Below are 18859 nucleotides of genomic sequence, written 5' to 3'. Positions count from 1 at the left end.
GAGTGGCAGGACACATTTAAAGTGATGAAAGGGAAAAACCTACAACGAAGATTACTCTACCCAGCAAGGATGTCATTTAGATTTGATGGAGAAATTAAAACCTTTCCAGACAAGGAAAAGCTAAGAGAATTTGGCACCACCAAACCAGCTTTACAACAAATGCTAAAGGAACTTCTCTAGGCAGGAAACACAACAGAAGGAAAAGCCCTACAAAAACAAACCCAAAACAATTAAGAAAATGATAATAGGCACATACATATCGATAATCACCTTAAATGTAAATGGATTGAATGCTCCAACCAAAAGACATAGATTTGCTGAATGGATACAAAAACAAGACCCGTATATATGCTGTCTACAAGAGACCCACTTCAGACCTAGGGACACAAAGAGACTGAAAGTGAGGGGATGGAAAAAGATATTCCATGCAAATGGAAATCAAAAGAAAGCTGAAGTAGCAATTCTCACATCAGACAAAATAGACTTTAAAATTAAGATGATTAGAAGAGATGGTTCCAGGAAGATGGCGGAAGAGTAAGACACGGAGATCACCTTCCTCCCCACAGATACACCAGAAATACATCTACACATGGAACAACTCCTACAGAACACCTACTGAATGCTGGCAGAAGACCTCAGACCTCCCAAAAGGCAAGAAACCCCCAACGTACCTGGGTAGGGAAAAAGAAAAAAGAATAAACAGAGACAAAAGGATAGGGATGGGACCTGCACCAGTGGGAGGGAGCTGTGAAGGAGGAAAGGTTTCCACAAACTAGGAAGCCCCTTCGCGGGCAGAGACTGCGGGTGGCGGAGGGGGGAGCTTCGGTGCCGCGGAGGAGAGCGCAGCAACAGGGGTGTGGGAGATAAAGCGGAGAGATTCCCGCACAGAGGATCGGTGCCAACCAGCACTCACCAGCCCGAGAGGCTTGTCTGCTCCCCCGCCGCGGCGGGCAGGGCTGGGGGCTGTGATTCCGGCTTCGGTCTGAGCACAGGGAAAGGACTGGGGTTGGCAGCGTGAGCACAGCCTGCAGGGGGTTAGTGCGCCATGGCTGGCCGGGAGGGAGTCCGGGGAGAAGTCTGGACCTGCCGAAGAGGCAAGAAACTTCTTCTTCCCTCTTTGGTTCCTGGTGCACGAGGAGAGGGGATTAAGAGCACTGCTTAAAGGAGCTCCAGAGACGGGCGCAAGCCGCGGCTATCAGTGCGGACCCCAGAGACGGGCATGAGACACTAAGGCTGCTACTGCCGCCACCAAAAAGCCTGTGTGCGAGCACAGGTCACTAACCACGCCCCCCTTCCACGGAGCCTGTGCGGCCCGCCACTGCCAGGGTCCCGGGATCGAGGGACAATTCCCACGGGAGAACACATGGCGCGCCTCAGGCTGGTGCAAGGTCACGCCGGCCTCTGCCGCCACAGGCTCGCCTGGCACTCCGTGCCCCTCCCTCCCCGTGGCCTGAGTGAGCCAGAGCCCCCGAATCAGCGCTCCTTTAACCCCGTCCTGTCTGAGCGAAGAACAGACGCCCTCCAGCGACCTACACGCAGAGGCGGGGCCAAATCCAAAGCTGAGCCCCGGGAGCTGTGAGAACAAAGAAGAGAAAGGGAAATCCCTCCCAGCAGCCTCAGAAGCAGCGGATTAAATCTCCACAATCAACTTTATGTACCCTGCATCTGTGGAATACATGAATAGACAACGAATCATCCCAAATTAAGGAGGTGGACTTTGAGAGCAAGATTTATGATTTTTTCCCCTTTTCCTCTTTTTGTGAGTCTGTATGTGTATGCTTCTGTGTGAGATTTTGTCTGTATAGCTTTGCTTCCACCATTTGTCTGAGGGTTCTATCTGTCCGTTTTTCTTGTTTATTTTTTTTAATTTTTTTCTTAATAATTACTTTTTATTTTAATAACTTTATTTTATTTTACTTTATCTTCGTTCTTTCTTTCCTTCCTTCCCTCATTTAGACAACGAATCATCCCAAATTTAGGAGGTGGACTTTGAGAGCAAGACTTATGATTTTTTCCCCCTTTTCCTCTTTTTGTGAGTGTGTATGTGTATGCTTCTGTGTGAGATTTTGTCTGTATAGCTTTGCTTCCACCATTTGTCATACGGTTCTATCCGTCCATTTTTTTTCTCTTACAAATTATTTTTTTATTTTAATAACTTTATTATACTTTATCTTACTTTATTTTATTTTACTTTATCTTCTTTCTTTCTTTTTTCTTCCTTCCCTCCTTCCTTCCTCCCTCCCTCCCTCCTTTCCTTCCTTCCTTCCTTCCTTCCTTCCTTCCTTTCTCTCTCTCTTTCTTTCTTTCTTTCCTTCTTTCTTTCTACTTTTTCTCCCTTTTATTCTGAGCCGTGTGGATGAAAGGCTCTTGGTGCTGCAGCCAGGAGTCAGTGCTGTGCCTCTGAGGTGGGAGAGCCAACTTCAGGACACTGCTCCACAAGAGATCTCCCAGCTCCACATAATATCAAATGGCGAAAATCTCCCAGAGACCTCCATCTCAACACCAGCACCCAGCTTCACTCAATGGCCAGCAAGCTACAGTGCTGGTCATCCTATGCCAAACAACTAGCAAGACAGGAACACAACCCCATCCATTAGCAGAGAGGCTGCCTAAAATCATAATAAGTCCACAGACACCCCAAAACACACCACCAGGCATGGACCTGCCCACCAGAAAGACAAGATACAGTCTCATCCACCAGAACACAGGCACTAGTCACATCCACCAGGAAGCCTACACAACCCACTGAACCAACCTTAGCCACTGGGGACAGACACCAAAAACAACAGGAACTATAAACCTGCAGCCTGCAAAAAGGAGACCCCAAACACAGTAAGATAAGCAAAATGAGAAGACAGAAAAGCACACAGCAGATGAAGGAGCAAGATAAAAACCCACCAGACCTAACAAATGAAGAGGAAATAGGCAGTCTACCTGAAAAAGAATTCAGAATAATAATAGTAAAGATGATCCAAAATCTTGGAAATAGAATAGACAAAATGCAAGAAACATTTAACAAGAAGAACTAAAGATGAAACAAACAACGATGAACAACACAATAAATGAAATTAAAAATACTCTAGATGGGATCAATACCAGAATAACTGAGGCAGAAAAACGGATAAGTGACCTGGAAGATAAAATAGTGGAAATAACTATTACAGAGCAGAATAAAGAAAAAAGAATGAAAAGAACTGAGGACAGTCTCAGAGACCTCTGGGACAACATTAAACTCACCAACATTCGAATTATAGGGGTTCCAGAAGAAGAAGAGAAAAAGAAAGGGACTGAGAAAATATTTGAAGAGATTATCGTTGAAAACTTCCCTAATATGGGAAAGGAAATAGTTAATCAAGTCCAGGAAGCACAGAGAGTCCCATACAGGATAAATACAAGGAGAAATATGCCAAGACACATATTAATCAAACTGTCAAAAATTAAATACAAAGAAAACATATTAAAAGCAGCAAGGGAAAAACAACAAATAACACAAAAGGGAATCCCCATAAGGTTAACAGCTGATCTTTCAGCAGAAACTCTGCAAGCCAGAAGGGACTGGCAGGACATATTTAAAGTGATGAAGGAGAAAAACCTGCAACCAAGATTACTCTACCCAGCAAGGATCTCATTCAGATTTGATGGAGAAATTAAAACCTTAACAGACAAGCAAAAGCTGAGAGAGTTCAGCACCACCAAACCAGCTCTACAACAACTGCTAAAGGAACTTCTCTATGCAAGAAACACAAGAGAAGGAAAAGACCTACAATAACAAACCCAAAACAATTAAGAAAATGGGAATAGGAACATACATATCGATAATTACCTTAAATGTAAATGGACTAAATGCTCCCACCAATAGACACAGATTGGCTGAATGGATACAAAAACAAGACCCATATATTTGCTATCTACAAGAGATCCACTTCAGACGTAGAGACACATACAGACTGAAAGTAAGGGGATGGAAAAAGATATTTCATGCAAATGGAAACCGAAAGAAAGGTGGAGTAGCAATTCTCATATCACACAAAATAGACTTTAAAATAAAGACTATTAGAAGAGACAAAGCAGGACACTACATAATGATCAAGGGATCGATCCAAGAAGAAGATATAACAATTGTAAATATTTATGCACCCAACATAGGAGAACCTCAATACATAAGGCAAATACTAACAGCCATAAAAGGGGAAATCGACAGTAACACATTCATAGTAGGGGACTTTAACACCCCACTTTCACCAATGGACAGATCATCCAAAATGAAAATAAATAAGGAAACACAAGCTTTAAATGATACATTAAACAAGATGGACTTAATTGATATTTCTAGGACATTCCATCCAAAAACAACAGAATACACATTTTTCTCTACTGCTTATGGAACATTCTCCAGGATAGATCATATCTTGGGTCAAATATCAAGCCTTGGTAAATTTAAGAAAATTGAAATTGTATCAAGTATCTTTTCCGACCACAACGCTATGAGACTAGATATCAATTACAGGAAAAGATCTGTAAAAAATACAAACACATGGAGGCTAAACAATACACTACTTAATAACAAAGTGATCACTGAAGAAATCAAAGAAGAAATTTTAAAAATACATAGAAACAAATGACCATGGAGACATGACGACCCAAAATCTATGGGATGCAGCAAAAGCAGTTCTAAGAGGGAAGTTTATAGCAATACAATTCTACCTTAAGAAACAGGAAACATCTCGAATAAACAACCTAACCTTGCACCTAAAGCAATTAGAGAAAGAAGAACCAAAAAACCCCAAAGTTAGCAGAAGGAAAGAAATCATAAAGATCAGATCAGAAATAAATGAAAAAGAAATGAAGGAAACAATAGCAAAGATCAATAAAACTAAAAGCTGGTTCTTTGAGAAGATAAAGAAAACTGATAAACCATTAGCCAGACTCATCAAGAAAAAAAGGGAGAAGACTCAAATCAACAGAATTAGAAATGAAAAAGGACAAGTAACAACTGACACTGCAGAAATACAAAAGATCATGAGAGATTACTACAAGCAACCCTATGCCAATAAAATGGACAACCTGGAAGAAATGGACAAATTCTTAGAAATGCACAACCTGCCAAGACTGAATCAGGAAGAAATAGAAAATATGAACAGACCAATCACAAGCACTGAAGTTGAAACTGTGATTAAAAATCTTCCAACAAACAAAAGCCCAGGACCAGATGGCTTCACAGGCGAATTCTATCAAACATTTAGAGAAGAGCTAACACCAATCCTTCTCAAACTCTTCCAAAATATAGCAGAGGGAGGAACACTCCCAAACTCATTCTACGAGGCCACCATCAAACTGATACCAAAACCAGACAAGGATGTCACAAAGAAAGAAAACTACAGGCCAATATCACTGATGAACATAGATGTAAAAATCCTCAACAAACTACTAGCTAACAGAATCCAACAGCACATTAAACGGATCACACACCATGTTCAAGTGGGGTTTATCCCAGGAATGCAAGGATTCTTCAGTATACACAAATCAATCAACGTGATACACCATATTAACAAATTGAAGGAGAAAAACCATATGATCATCTCAATAGATGCAGAGAAAGCTTATGACAAAATTCAACACCCATTTATGATAAAAAACCCTCCAGAAAGTAGGCATAGAGGGAAATTTCCTCAACATAATAAAGGCCATATATGACAAACCCACAGCCAACATCGTCCTCAATGGTGAAAAACTGAAAGCATTTCCACTAAGATCAGGAACAAAACAAGGTTGCCCACTCTCACCACTCTTATTCAATATAGTTTTGGAAGTTTTAGCCACAGCAATCAGAGAAGAAAAGGAAATAAAAGGAATCCAAATCGGAAAAAAAGAAGTAAAACTGTCACTGTTTGCAGATGACATGATAACTATACATAGAGAATCCTAAAGATGCTACCAGAACACTACTAGAGCTAATCAATGAATTTGGTAAAGTTGCAGGATACAAAATTAATGCACAGAAATCTCTGGCATTCCTATACACTAATGATGAAAAATCTGAAAGTGAAATCAAGAAAACACTCCCATTTACCATTGTAACAAAAAGAATAAAATATCTAGGAATAAACCTACCTAAGGAGACAAAAGACCTGTATGCAGAAAATTATAAGACACTGATGGAAGAAATTAAAGATGATTCAAATAGATGGAGAGATATACCATGTTCTTGGATTGGAAGAATCAACATTGTGAAAATGACTCTACTACCCAAACCAATCTACAGATTCAGTGCAATCCCAATCAAATTACCACTGGCATTTTTCACAGAACTAGAACAAAAAATTTCACAATTTGTGTGGAAACACAGAAGACCCCGAATAGCCAAAGCAATCTTGAGAACGAAAAACAAAGCTGGAGGAATCAGGCTCCCTGACTTCAGACTATACTACAAAGCCACAGTAATCAAGACAGCATGGTACTGGCACAAAAACAGAAAGATAGATCAATGGAACAGGATAGAAAGCCCAGAGATAAACCCACGCACATATGGTCACCTTATCTTTGATAAAGGAGGCAGGAATGTACAGTGGAGAAAGGACAGCCTCTTCAATAAGTGGTGCTGGGAAAACTGGACAGGTACATGTAAAAGTATGAGATTAGATCACTCCCTAACACCATACACACAAAAAAAATCTCAAAATGGATTAAAGACCTAAATGTAAGGCCAGAAACTATCAAACTCTTAGAGGAAAACATAGGCAGAACACTCTATGACATAAATCACAGCAAGATCCTTTTTGACCCACCTCCTAGAGAAATGGGAATAAAAACAAAAATAAACAAATGGGACCTAATGAAACTTCAAAGCTTTTGCACAGCAAAGGAAACCATAAACAAGACCAAAAGACAACCCCCAGAATGGGAGAAAATATTTGCAAATGAAGCAACTGACGAAGGATTAATCTCCAAAATGTATAAGCAGCTCATGCAGCTTAATAACAAAAAAACAAACAACCCAATCCAAAAATGGGCAGAAGACCTAAACAGACATTTCTCCAAAGAAGATATACAGACTGCCAAAAAACACATGAAAGAACGCTCAACATCACTAATCATTAGAGAAATGCAAATCAAAGCTACAATGAGATATCATCTCACACCAGTCAGAATGGCCATCATCCAAAAATCTAGAAACAATAAATTATGGAGAGGGTGTGGAGAAAAAGGAACGCTCTTGCACTCTTGGTGGGAATGTAAATTGATACAGCCACTGTGGAGAACAGTATGGAGGTTCCTTAAAAAACTACAAATAGAACTACCATATGACCCAGCAATCCCACTACTGGGCATATACCCTGAGAAAACCATAATTCAAAAAGAGTCATGTACCAAAATGTTCACTGCAGCTCTATTTACAATAGCCCGGAGATGGAAACAACCTAAGTGCCCATCATCGGATGAATGGATAAAGAAGATGTGGCACATATATACAATGAAATATTACTCAGCCATAAAAAGAAACGAAATTGAGCTATTTGTAATGAGGTGGATAGACCTAGAGTCTGTCATACAGAGTGAAGTAAGTCAGAAAGGGAGAGACAAATACTGTATGCTAACACATATATATGGAATTTAAGGGAAAAAAAATGTCATGAAGAACCTAGAGGTAAGACAGGAATAAAGACACAGACCTACTAGAGAATGGACTTGAGGATATGGGGAGGGGGAAGGGTAATCTGTGACAAAGCGAGAGAGAGGCATGGACATATATACACTACCAAACGTAAGGTAGATAGCTAGTAGGAAGCAGCCGCATAACAGAGGCAGATCAGCTCGGTGCTTTGTGACCACCTAGAGGGGTGGGATAGGGAGGGTGGAAGGGACACACAAGAGGGAGGAGATATGGGGATATAGGTATACGTATAGCTGATTCACTTTGTTATACAGCAGAAACTAACACAACATTGTAGCAATTATACTCCAATAAAGATGTTAGAAAAAAAAAAAAAAGAAGAGCCGTGGGTAGGCATGGTGATTTACTAGGCATGAGTCTGCAGACAGAGCACATCTGCAGATTTTCATCCTCCCACAAAATAATCTGTTCCGTCCTATGGTGGACACACCCTAAGAGGTATGCCCTTTTATGATACTGCCTTGAGTGTGGGCTGAACCTGTAGATATGTTAGGATATTTGTTCTCTTGATTAGCACACCCCACATTCAATCTGTCAAGAATCCCGTTGGCTCTATCTTCAATTCTACCTAAAACTAACCACTTCTCACCAATTCCACGGCTGCCACCCTGCTCTGAGATAGCATCATCTTTATCTGCCATATCTTCCCTGCTTCACCCCCACCCCCCCACCCCCGTCCTCTATAATCTGCTGTCAGCTCAACACCCAAAATAACCTTTTTACACATTAAGTCAGAACACTATTCTGTTAAAAGTCTTGCAGTAGCTCTCCTTTTCAGTCAGAGTTCGCAGTCCTATGTGACCTGATGTTCATTGCATTTGAGACCTGTTTCCCTGTCCCCCAGTGTGACAGCTGCACTGACTTCCTTGCTATCTTAGAGCCTCTGTGCTAATGTTCCCTCAGATGTCCACATGGCTGACTCCTGCAATTTATCTGGGTCCCTGCTCAAATATCATCTTTTTTAAAAGGTCAACACCAACAACCTTATAGAAAGTTCACCCTTCCCAGCTCTCCTGATTCCCATCACTCTGGTCTAATTTTTGCTTTGCCATAGCACCTATTATCTTAAAACTAACTATATAATTTACTGATTTTACTACATCTGTTGTCTTCTACTGCTCAAATAAGCTTCATGAAGCCAAGTGTATTTGTTTTCTTTCATCAGTGTATCCCCACATTTACATGTCTAATCTCTGACACATAATAGGTGCTCAATAAATACTTATTGAATTAATTAATTATTAGGAATAAATAACTGGGGAAGAAAAAAGGCAAAGGATGATAGTTTTAACATGGCATATTTTTGTTTACATTTAAGTGTTAGAAAAAAGTATAACTTTTTACAAATCAATAAATTCTATAGGGACTTCCCTGGTGGTGCAGTGGATAAGTCTCCGTACTCTCAATGCAGGGGGCCTGGGTTCAATCCCTGGTCAAGGAACTAGATCCCACATGCATGCTGCAACTAAGAGTTCGCATGCCACAACTAAGGAACCTGCCTGCCACAACTAAGACCCAGTGCAACCAAATAAATAAATAATGAAAATATTTTTAAAATAAATAAATTTGATAAACAAAGATATATATTTCCCCCATCATGCAAAGACTTACAATGCTATGTCTCTCTTCTAAATAACAAGAAACAAGTTCAGACTTTAAATAATAATGAATTCCTAATAAAGAACTAAAATTAGCAAAATAAATTTTAAATGTAAGACCAAAAAAACCTCTAGCCTTTAAGTAGTGCTTTCTATTTACCAGACTATTCATATAAATTACCCAAACAACAATACTCATCTTCTAGCTTCCTTTGCAGATGAAGAAATGGGTATGGAAAGGTCAGATAACTTTCCCAAAGTCACACAAGAAGCAAAGTCAAAAATGTGAGATTTGAACCCAGATTTAAATTTACCTTATACCTAACATCATTCTTCATTCTTTACAACACATGCCAGTTAAGAATGGGGACCTGAGGGACTTCCCTGGTGGCACAGTGGATAAGACTCCACACTCCCAGTGCAGGGGTCCTGGGTTTGATCCCTGGTCAGGGAACTAGGCCCCATATGCTGCAATTAAGAGTTTGCATACCACAACTAAGGAGCCTGCCTGCTGCAACTAAGACCCCGTGCAGCTAAATAAATAAATAAATTTTTTTTAAAAAAAAAAGAAAAAAGAATGGGGACCTGAGCCAGATTCCACTCAAATCCCAGAGCTAAGCTTAGGCTAATCATATTATTTCTCTGTGCCTCAATTTATTCATCTGTTAAATGGAGATAATAGTACATTCTCATACAATTGTTGAGACAAAGAAATGACTTAATGAACACATATAGACTCAACAAACATTAGCTGTTACCATTATTATCATTATTATTATAATTACCTCAAGGAAGTAATAATAGCAAATAATTGTTCTTTTCAGAACCCTTTAGTGTCTGTTCATTTTATATTTCCTTCCTTACACCTTCTCAGTCATTACTGTTCGGTGCCCTAAAAAACGATGAGTATTCCAAAATTCTTATTGCTTTTAACAAATGTACTGAATTCCAGGGATTTCTTTCAGGACTCTTCTGATTTCTAAGACATAATACCCATTTGTATAAATTATCATACAAGTAAAAAGGGTTTTATATTAAAGAAATATAAAAGTCATTTCTCTGGTTCTAATTTTACTTCATTTTCTATAAATTTACTTGGATAGAGTTATTAAATAACTACTAAAACATCTTATATAGTAAATTGGAGTATTCCCACATGCCACCTGAAGTCTCTTCTTTTCATTTTTAAAAAAAAAAGAGTGTTAAGATTTTTCTAGATTCAGCTCGAACTAAAAATTTTCAGGGAGCATTGTATGAGTCCAATCAGTGCTTTGAGGATCAAATAGAAATTAATCAATATAGTCCTTACAGTCTCATGAAGAATGTGGACCTCCAATACTGAGAATCAAGACAGTGAAGATCTATTTCAGTTATAAACATTGACTAATAGGGATCAGTTCCAAAGTTTGTCATAAAATGTTCTCTGTAAAATGATTTCCATTATAACATTTGAAATATATTCCCACAAAAGGGAAAAAAAAAACCCTCAATTTAAAACTTTTGGCAAAGACAGAGGTAAGATATGTCCCAAATCAAAAAACATTTTTGCTTTAAATATACTAACTAGCAATTTATTTTTCCTTTTGAAGATCGCATATAATTTCCCACAAATTTTTTTTTCACCTTTACCATCCAAGCTTCCTCATTCAACAAACATTCACATTCATGGACCAAGTACTGCTATAGGTAAGATGAATACGATTACATCCTTACCCTCTGGTAGATTAGGCAAAAATATTTCTCTTCTCCAACAGAATCACTGTCTACTTTGATACACTCCAAATTAAAAATGTATCAACTTAAATACTTCAGACAATAAGAAATGAATCAATTCCCTACTTGATTAATTTAGTATTTTTAAAACCTATATATCAAATTTGCATATAAAAAGGTGTGTGGTATTTCAATTATATTCTTATGCATCTGGGGAAAGTTGTTCCTTTTCAGAATATAAGGTTTTCAATATTCAGTATAGATATTTATTATATAAAACCAGAGCCAGAGGGTAGGTTGGTAGAGCCATTATATATCCTGACTTTTTCATGTTATTATTCACACATTCATTTATATACTCACGTACAATAATAAATGGATGTATTTCATTTTAAACCTAGAGTTTCAAATTCTTTTCCCATCTAGGTTACTAAAGAATACTGAGTAGAGTTCCCAATGCTATACAGTAAGTCCTTGTTGGTTATCTATTTTAAATATATAGCGTGTATATGTCAATAGATGTATGTATATGTATAACTGAATCACTTTGCTGTACACCTGAAAATAACACAACATTGTAAATCAACTATACTCCAATATAAAATAAATAAAAATTTTGAAATGTAAAATAAAATCTAGGGTTAAACACAGGCTTAAATAATAGGGTAAGAGCGCCACCTCATGGACTCATAAAAATTGGATGCTTGTCATTTCCATTCCATTAAGTTTTGCATACACATAAGCTTGTCTTTTCAGTGATATAGGTATTAATAATATTTAGTGCACTAGAGTAAATGTCTGACATCATGGAAGATCTATAAAGTATATTATAGGGGTAAATAAAGGAAAACAAGTAAAGAGAATTTTAGCAAGTGATCATTTTCAATTTGTTAATATGTCCAGTATAAAAGCATTAGATATTTTACAAATATTAGTTTATAAATACTATAAAACAGTAATAAGATCGTTCATTTTAATGTACTATATTTCTATATTATATATTAAATAATCTCTTGCATAAAGGCATGCAAGCCAAAAAAAAATTTTTTAAGGCCTTATTAGAAAACAGATTAAACCAAAGACCAAGGATCGCAAGTCGTCTGAGAAGGGAAAAAAGAAAGTCAAGTTTTGAGATGTTAAATATTTAGTGAAACATGGATGCAACATCTCACCAACAAGCACATTTCTACAACAAAGGCAAGCAATCACTCGAGGTAATGGAGGCCAATTTAAGATCACTGAACACCTGGCGACTCCAGTTTGTCATGCTAAACCATAAAAGGCTCAGCAGGTTTCTTGCTAAATCTCCCAATATGTGTTATAGACATTTCATGAAGTCATTTACTTAATAGTACCCCAGCTCCAAAGTGTGACTCACCATCACCTCAAAGCTCATTAGTCCTACTTACATTTTCAGTGTCCCTCACTCTGCTCATGTGTTATCATCCCTCTTCATCTAGCTTAAATTCCATGGCAAATCAGCATAATCTCTCCCATTCATATGTTCCCTCTCCTTTTTGTCACTTTGTTTAACTTTCTTGGCAAACCCCAACCTTAGTTATTTCCAACTCTCTGTCAGCTTTACATCTACACCTATGCAGCTGAGCTTAGTGTGGAGAAAATATACAATCGTGACTTTTTTTATTTAAACCAATTTAAATTCATTACAAGAACTGAAGTGGACCCCTAAAGTGGCCCGGGAATCCTACTACATTTCCTAGTCTATTCACACTCTCTCCTAATTATATCTCCTCCTCTCTCCTCAACTATCCAACACTCCCTCCCTCGTCCACACTCTCAGTCGATGGCTTTGCTTTCTATTACTCTGAAAAAAGGGGACAAATTAATAGAAGAGACTATTCAAAAGTTCACACCAGCACATCATTCGCTTACCAGTATCTGTACCCTGCTACTCCTGCTTCAGTGGATGAAAAATTGCTTGAACTACCATTTAGACTAACTCCTACTTTGTGCACAAGATCCTACCTCATCAACCAAGAAATTTACTAACTCTCTCCTATATAATCAATTTTTTCATTTCTACTGGATATTTCCCATCAATACAAAAACACTTTACATTCTCCCATGCTTAAAAAATAACCCACCCTTGATCCTACATCACTCTGAGGTACTGCCCCATTTCTCATCCCCTTTATAGTAAAACTCCTCAGATGAGTCATCTAAATCCATTGTCACCAACTCTGCCCCTCCCATTCTCTCTGAAACTATTCTTTTTTTTTAAATTTATTTTATTGAAGTATAGTTGATCTACAATGCTGTGTTAGTTTCTGGTGTACAGCAAAGTGGTCAGTTACATATATATATTTTTTTCTTTTTCACATTCTTTTCCATTATGGTTTATCACAGGGTATTGAATATAGCTTCCTGTGCTATACAGTAGGACCTTGTTGTTTATCCATTCCATTTATAACAGTTTGTAGTTTGCATCTTCTAATCCCAATTCCCAATCCATCCCTCCACTGCCCCGCTCCCCCTTGGCAACCATAAGTCTGTTCTCTGTGTCTGTGAGTCTGTTTCTGTCTGAAATTATTCTTAACAAGGTCCCAAATGACCTCCACACAGCAAATCCAATAGTCATTTCTCAACTCCCATCTTACTTGTACCATGAACAGTTGATCATTCCCTCTTATTTGAAAAGCTTTCTTCTTGCCTTTCAGGATACCACACTTCTCGTTACCTCACTTCTCAGTCCCCTTGGCTGGTTCCCGGTATTTTTCCTGTGGACCTGCCCAAGGGTTCAGTCTTTGATCCTATTTTCTATCTATACTTTGTCCCTTGGTATTAGCATCCAATCTCATGGCTTTAAGCACCACCATGACAGCTCCCACATTTGTTTCTCCAGCCCAGACCTTTCCCCAGTACATGCGCATATAGTGATCTCCCCACTCAACAATTCTACTTGGATGTCTAAAAGGCGTCTCAAACTTAACACAGACAAAACTATCTTCCTGAGTACTCCTCCCACCAAAGCTGCTACTCCTTAGTCATCTCCATCTCAGCAAATAATCAAAAAAGCTTGAAGCCATTTTTCTCATACCCCTTCGCCCTTCCTCTTATATCCTATGTCCAATCTGTCCTCAAATACTATCAGTTCTACTGTAAAAATCTGTTCGGAGTTGAATCGTTTATTTACTCCACTGGTACCACTAAGCCAACACTGTTCTCTCATTGTATTATTGCACTAGCTTAACTGGTGTACCTGCTCCAACCCTATTCCCCACCACTGTTCTGTCTCTCTTCTCAGTAGAGCTTCAAGAAAGCACATGTAAGTCCAAAGTCATATCATGTCATTCCTCTACTCAAAACTCTCCAGCAGTTACCGAGGTTACTCAAACAAACAAAATAAAACCTAAAAACCATACAATGACTTATATAGGCCCTAGGTAGCCTATTACCTTTCTAACTTCACTTCCTATTTGCTTACCCCACTCCAGCCAAACTGGTCTCATTTCTGTTCCTTGACTACATCAAGTATATGAGTTATTGATTGCTGAATAACAAATTATCCCAAAATCTACTGACTTAAAACAACCGTATCTCACACACTTTCTGTAGGTCAGGAATCCAGGTAGAGCTTAGCTGGATTCTCTGCTTCGGCGTCTCTGACAGAACTGCAATCAACAGCTGGGGCTGTAATCAGCTTAAGGCTCGGCTTGTTAAAGACTCACTTCCAAGCTCACTTACCCGGCCGTTGACAGGATTCAGTGGCCTTTTGGTCTGACAGCCCCAGTTCCTTAATGGACGTTGGCCAGAGGCCACTCTCTGTTCTTTGCCACACAGGCCTCTCCAGCATAGGAGCTTGCTTCATCAAAGCAAGCAATCCAAAAAGGCAAGAGAAAGAATGGGAGCAAGACACAGATCAGAGTCTTTTATAACCTAACCCCAGAAGTGACATCTCATCCCTTTGCCACTCCAGGGAAGGGGACTGCATAACGGAGGGAGTGACACGAGGTGGGGATCACTAACAGCCTTGTAAAATGCTGTCTACCACACAGGTTTGGTGCCACTCAGGAAGCACTGGCTGCATAGAACATTCTTCCACATATCAGCATGTTTCACTCCCTCACCTTCAAGTCTTTGACCTCATGTCACCTTCTCAGTGATATCCTTTTAATATTACAATTCCTACCCCCCAAACACTCCTCATCCCCTTCTTTGTTTTTCTCCACAGCACTTAACTGACTTTAACGTACCACATAATTTACTTATTGTGGTTGATTTCTATTTTGTCAACTTAGCTAAGCTCGTACTGCATTTCCACTTCCTTCCCTGAAGAGTTCCAAGATAGCATGGACCACAGAGACATTCTGCCTGAGATTTGGTAGGTGGAAGTGAAGCAGAAGTCCTATACTTTTACACGAGGAAGGCCAGTGCAGGGCACGAGGCAGTGTTGCAGATCGTGCACATTGTCACCTCTTCTACCAACACATCCTGTAGGTGTTGGGTAGCAGTCAGGTCCAAACCTTCAACGCCTGCCAGATCTTCTCTTCCAATCTCAGCAACTCTTGACTCTGTGACAAAGGACTAGCCCCTCCTGCAGATCACCTCCATCACCAAAGTTGAACCCTGGGAACCAGGGAGAAATCAGTGAAGATTCCAATCCATTCTCACGGGTTCCAGTTCATCCTTGCCAGTTTTCCTTGCTTCCTCCACTTGACAATTGTGATTTGACCTTTTGCTAGTAGTTCTGCTCCTCTGATAGAACTCTAATATCCATTTATGTGTGTTTTTTTCCATTAAAACAGAAGCTCTGTGAGTAAAAAATATTGTCTGTTTTGTTTACTGCTCTTGCCCCAGCACCTAGAACAGGGCCTGGTACATAGTACAACTTTTTAAGACATAAGGCACTAAGAATAAATATTAAGGGTGGCAAGAAAAGGAAAAGACTAATAGATGTTCTAGAAGAAAGGTTCCTGTAAAAATTAAAAACTGGAATGTGTCTTAATGGATGGATAGGAAGGAAATACAGTCTACACTATGAAATAGCATGAAAAAAATCGAGATGAGCACGCTAAGTGTAACATACACTGTATGTTGTCCAGGGATTAGGAATCTGACCTGGGGAAGCCATTACCATTTCTGTAGCAAGTGACTAACCTGGAGAAAATGCTATTTCAGGAAATTTATCTTCCAGGAATATACTCAGTTGATTGGAAAGGGAGAATCAGAAAAGTAGGGATACAAATCACACATGTTGTCTTAGATTACTAGTATGACAATAGAGAAAAGGAAAAGGTAAATATAAAAATAATTGTTAAAAGGTTATAACATGGCAACTGTAGAAATCATTAGTGCTATTTATTGATTTCTGATTCTCCTCCTAAACACATAGCAGGGTTCCATTTCCCCACCTTTTTGAAGTTATGCATGGCCATGAAACTTGCTTTAGTCCCAGAAATATGAAGCAACATGACAAGTGCCACTTCAAAATGGAAGACTTTAATAACAAGTGTGATTCTCTACCTTCCCTTCTCCCTTCATGTTGCCTAGAAATATTACAAATGGTGAAGGTTTCATTAGTCTGAGTCTCTAAATGGCCAAGAGCATTACAAGAAACAAACCTTTGTGGTTTTAAGCCACAAAGACTTTGGATTGTTCGTAACTGCAACACAACCCCACCCATTCTGATTGTGGCAGTTTTAACTGGTGTCGACAAATATTTACATTCCCCTCTTTAAGAAATGGAGCTTAATTTCCCTCCCTTTTTGTGTGAGCTGAAGTTAATAACTCATTTCTAACAAGTGATGGCATGTAACTTCTCAGACTAGGTCTGAGAAAAACATTAGGACTGTCTCTTGGATCACTCACTTTGGGGAAAACCAAACTGCTGTAACTTGATGACACTAGAGCAGACCTATGGAGATCCACATGCTGAGGAGTTGAGGCCTCTTGCCAACTATTAGCATTAGCTTGCCAAGCTCAGGAGTGAGCCACCTTGGAAGAGGATCCTACAGCCCCAGGCAACATCCTGAATGCAACCTCAAGAGATACACTAAGACAGCTTAGCTGCTCTTGGATTCCTGATCTGCAGAAATTGTACAAGATGATAAATGCTTACTGTCTTAATCCACCATGCTTTAGGCTAATTTGATACACAGCAATAGATAACAAATACATTGAATGATATAGAAACACACTAAAATTGAACATTGAGGATAGAATGAAATCAAAGATAGCTCCTAGGCTTTGAGCTTTGAAAAATTTGGAAAAATTGTGATATCACTGACTGTAAGTTATTTAATTCCATTGTATTTTTGAGGCAAGGGCCATGTCTGCTCAACAAACATTTGCTGGAGTCTTGTAAATGTTTAACAAATGAAAAAAGTGTTCAGAACTGAAAAAAAATATTCCACTACAGATAGGGGAGAGCTCTCATCTCCTCTTATCTAGACACTATACTTCTATTACAATTTTGTTCCCAGTAGTACCACATTGCTAGTACACACCAACTGCAAGTTTAAATTCCCGAAGTATTTTAAGATGAAAGTAAGCCCACAGGCGATTTCCTGACTATATTTCCTCCCACTTATCTCAACAGTCATGAGAGATGTGCAGTTATGCTACTTTTGTTTCCCTGATGATTACCATAGTTTCTAAACTAAAACCCTAAAAGGAAAAAGGGAGAAGTAGTATAGTTGAAGAATGAGTACTCTATAATGAACGGTTTCAGTTCATGTATCAAATGCAGAATTGAAATATTTTCCAGCCGTTTTATCAGTCTAACAGGTTCACCTCACAGTCTATCTTTAAAATCCTTAAACTACCCTTTATTTACAATCAATTTTTAAACCTTCTCTCTATTACCACATTATCTCTCCTGAGAACTCACTCTAAGCCTCAAAGATTTGGCTTGAACAGTGGCTAAATCCATTAGGTATGATCTCGGAATCCCACCAAATTTAGAAATATTGCCATCTTAGCCACAAATTTCACACTAACAGTAGACAAAAACCATCACTAAAGCACCACTTGTTAAAATGAAAACAGACTAGAAAGTTATGACTTTTATTAAACTTTATTTTTAAATAGTTTCAGATTTACAGAAAAGTTACAAAAATGGTACAGGGAGTTCCCAGACACCCGTCGTCCAACTTCCCCTATTGTTAACATCTTATAATACCGCGTACATCTGTCACAACTAAGAAACCAACACTGGCACATTACTATTAACTAAATTCCACACTTCATTCAAATTTCATCAGTTTTCCATTAATGTCCTTTTTCTGCTTGAGGATCCCAGCCAGGATACAACATTACACTTAGTCATTATGTCTCATCTCCTCTGGTGTGACAGTTTCACAAACTTTGTTTTTCATGACCACAACAGTTTGAGTACAGTTTAGGGAATTAGTAGAAGGTCCACCAATTTGATTTTGTCTGATGTTTTGCTCCTGAGTAGACTGGGGTTAGAGCTTTGCGTAAGAATAACACAGAAGGAGGTGAAGTGTTCTTCTCATCACATCTTATCAGGGTACACACAATCAATATGACTTACCACTGATGTTGATATTGATTACCTGGCTTAGGTAGTATTTGCTAGATTTCTCTACTGTAAAGTTATGCTTTCCCCCTCTTGCCTTACCCTACCCTTTGAAAGCAAGTCACTAAGCACAGCCCATACTCAAGATGGTGTTGGGGTAGGAAAGGGGGATTAAACTTTATCTCCTGGAGAGAAGTGACTTTTTAAAATAAATATAAAATTTACTCAATTCCTGAAATACATACTGAGTACCTCAAAGCATTTGCTAATGCAATTTAGTGCCCATTTAATGTGAATCACTATGCTAGGCACTTCAAATAATGGTTAGAAACTGACCTGCATCATGAGGAGTTTATAATATAGTGGAGAAAACAT

Source organism: Delphinapterus leucas, chromosome 5, assembly GCF_059928025.1.
Source record: "Delphinapterus leucas isolate spDelLeu-1000000601 "Yukka" chromosome 5, BTC_Dleu_Yukka2, whole genome shotgun sequence".
Lineage (NCBI taxonomy): Eukaryota > Metazoa > Chordata > Mammalia > Artiodactyla > Monodontidae > Delphinapterus > Delphinapterus leucas.
This window is presented reverse-complemented; position numbering follows the sequence as displayed.